Below are 3657 nucleotides of genomic sequence, written 5' to 3' on the forward strand. Positions count from 1 at the left end.
CTCTGTGAGTTTGAGGCCAGCCTAGTCTAAAGAGCTGTTACAGGGCTGTTACAGAGAAACCCTGTCTTGAAAAACCAAACTGAAAAACAAAAAAACAAAGGAACCTGTATTAAGAAAATGTCTCCTTGAGCTGGGCATAATAGCCCACGCCTTTAATACCAGTACTGAGGTCGAAGCAGAGGCAGAGGCAGAGGCAGGCTGATCTCTTGAGTACAAGGCCAGACTGCTTAACAGAGCTAGTTCCAGGACTGCCAGGGCTACACAGAGAAACCCTGTCTTGACAAACAAACAAAAAGAGAAAAGAATAGAAGTAAAGTAAGAAAGGGAGGAAAGAAGGCAGGCAGAAAGAAAGAAAGAGAAAGCAAGCAAGCAAAAAGCTTCCTGTAGGCAAGTCTATGGGGCATTTTCTTGATTAATAATTGATTTGGATTGATTTCTTTCTTTTTGTTTTTTGAGACAAAGTTTCTCTTTGTTGTTTTGGTGCCTGTCCTGGATCTTGCTCTGTAGACCAGGCTAGCCTTGAACTCACAGAGATCTGCCTGGCTCTGCCTCCCGAGTGCTGGGATTAAAGGCGTGCACCACCACTACCCAGTTTTGGATTGATTTCTTTTACCCATTTTTTGCTCTCAATCTCTTGATATAAAAAAAACAAAAAAAACAAAACTACTGATGAGTAAGTATGTGCCCTAGATTTAAAGTAGAGCTGACTGATTCTTTTTCATATATAAAAGTTTAGACTTGTGATTCCTTTAAGATTTCTTATAAGATTACCTTTCTAGGCTGGGTAGTGGTGGCATATGCTTTTAATCCCAGCATTTGGGAGGGAGACAGAGGTAGGTGGATCTCTGTGAGTTTGAAGCCAGCCTGGTCTAGAGTGAGTTCCAGGACAGCCAGAGCTGTGATAGAGAGAAACCCAGACATGAAAAACAAAAACCAAACCAAACAAAAAGCCAAAACTAAAAACCAACCAACCAAACAAAAGCATTACCTTTCAAGGTAAGTAATACAATGATTGGTCCTTTCTTTGTAATCACAAAATGCAGCAAAAAAGTAAAAGAATATTTTGCTTGCTTCCACAGTTAATCTATAACAAGTTGCTTGGGTATGAATGTACGTGGGGTTCTTGGGATAATCTATTTTTCATCTGTAATAAGTAAAATGTTTAATCATGTAAGTAAAAAGCAAATTGTTTTTTACTTGTATTCATTGTAATCATTCACTTGAAAAACAGAATGTAACCACATTGTAATTTGTACATTGCCTGAAAGATTTGCTGGGATATATAAGCTGTAAGGGAAAGAATAAAGATGGAGTTAAAATGAGTTAGAAGGAAAACATCAAGATTAAAGATAGAGTTAGAAGGGAAACATTAATAACGAGAGAAGGAAATCACTAGGAAAATAAAGAATAGAGAATGCAAAAGAAGACTAAAGAAAAGGTTTGAAGGAAACCATCAAGAGTGTGTCTTTTTTCCTAGCTCCTTCAGATAAAAAAGTCATTGTATATACTGACTCTGTGGCCTCCCTTTGAGCCCTGCACTGCTAGAGGATAGCCCCCCCCCCCCCAGCAGTGATACCATATATACTTTTGAGATCTGAAGATTGCCCATACGTAGACTGAGGCATCACAGAGAGGGTGTGGAAGCTGAAACCTACCCCAGCTTCTTGCCTTATTTATCTCTTTCATTTGACTGTATCAATACTATCTCCTTTGTAACTGGTAAACCAAGTATTTATCAGAGTTTTGTGAGCCATTCTAGCAAACTTTTGAGACCAAGGAGTCAGTCTTGAGACTTTATGAGTTGGCTGATTGAAGGCATTAGAATCCAGAGACTAGAGAGATGGCTCAGTGGTTAAGAACACTTACTGTTCTTTTAGAGGACCTGAGTTCAGTTTCTAGCATCTACATCAGGTGGCTCACAACTGTCTGTGTCTCCAGTTCAGAGTACTCAGTGTCATCTGCTGGCCTCCATGTGCACACATGTGGTACACATACAGCCCAAAAGGTCCACATACATATAAATAAAAATAAATAAAATTAGAAACCAGTACTTGCAACTGGCATTTGATGCGGGGGCAGCCTGGTGAGGTTCAATCCTTTTACTGGTGGTGTTTGATGCTAAGTCCAAGTAGGTAAGTGTAAGAACTAAAATGAATTGTAGGATACACAAAGGTGCTGAATTTGATTGGTATAGAATAAAAATATCCATGTATTTTTGGTTACCTAGGGCATTCTATGTAGGAACAGCTGAATCCCCCCCACCCCAATCTCATTCATAATAAACTAGAGAACATGTGAACCTAGGCACTCCTTTTGCCTCAGTCTTCTAAGTGCTGAGGTTAAGCCACTATGTTACTATGTCTAGCCATTTACCTTTCTGTTCTTGTGCTGTGTTAGAGATAGTATCCAGGATCTTTTGCATGCTAGGCAGTGTACCAATGAGCTGCACCTCCAGTCCCCAGCCTCCTAGAGCAGTGGTTTTCAACATTCCTAATGCTGTGACCCTTTAATGCAGTTCATGATGTGGGATATTTGTACACTGTGAAAAATGTATTGCTGTGGTTGTTGTAATAAAAAGCTGAACAACCAACAGCTAGGCAGGAGGTACAGGTGAGATGTCTGGGGAGAGAAAGGAAGAGGAGGAGAAATCTAGGCACACAACAGACATCAGGAGAAACGGAGTGGAAACAGAAGTTGCAAGATGGAGGAGAAGTAACATCATGTGATAGAACATAGACTAATCTAAATGGGTTAATTTAAGCTATAAGACCTAATTAGGAACAAGCCTACGCTCTTGGCCAAGTTTTCATAATTAAGTCTCCATGTCATTATGTGGGAGCTGGCTGGTGGGACAGAAAAAGACTCATTCCATCCAACCATAAAATTATTTTTGTTGCTACTTCATAACTGTAATTTTGCTACTGTTAGGAATTGTAATATAAGTATCTGTTTTCTGACGGTCTTAGATGACCCCTATGAAAGCCTTATTCAACCCCCAAAGGCATCATAAACCAAAGGTTGAGAACCACTGTTCTAGACTGAATGGACTTAGGGTCTTATATACAGTTGGCAAATGCTTTAGCACTAAACTCCCACTGGCCATTAAGGAATTTATTTACTTATTTCTGAGACAAGGTCTCCTGCAGCCCAGGTTGCCCTCAAACTCACTACGTAACAGAGGATGACCCTGAACTTCTGATTTTCCTCTGTCCACCTCCTAAGTGTTGGGATTACAAAATATACGCTACTAGGCCTGGCCACAAACCCTTTCTTAATATAGCTTTTATCAGAAGTATTGTTTTTCAGGAGTATTCTGGCCACTTTTTCTTTTTGTTTTGACTTTTAAAATTAGGTTTTCCCTTTGTAGCCGTGGTTGGTGCAGAACTAGCTATGTAGGCCAGGCTAGCCTTGAACTTTTTGATCCCTCTGCATTTAGTGCTAGGAACAAAGGCATGAACCCCAACATCTAACACTATTTTTGGTGCTAGAGATTGAACCCAAAGCCTCAAACATGCTAATGTGCTCTATCTCTATCCCCTTCTTCCTCCCAGCCCCAGCCCCTTATGGCTACTTTTCTGTCCTTGTTCAGATAGTATGTACAAAATATATGCAAAAGGATAAAGGAGAAAATAAAGGAACTAAATAACCTGTCATTGA

The sequence above is a fragment of the Peromyscus maniculatus genome, chromosome 10 (genome assembly GCF_049852395.1).
Source record: "Peromyscus maniculatus bairdii isolate BWxNUB_F1_BW_parent chromosome 10, HU_Pman_BW_mat_3.1, whole genome shotgun sequence".
NCBI lineage: Eukaryota > Metazoa > Chordata > Mammalia > Rodentia > Cricetidae > Peromyscus > Peromyscus maniculatus.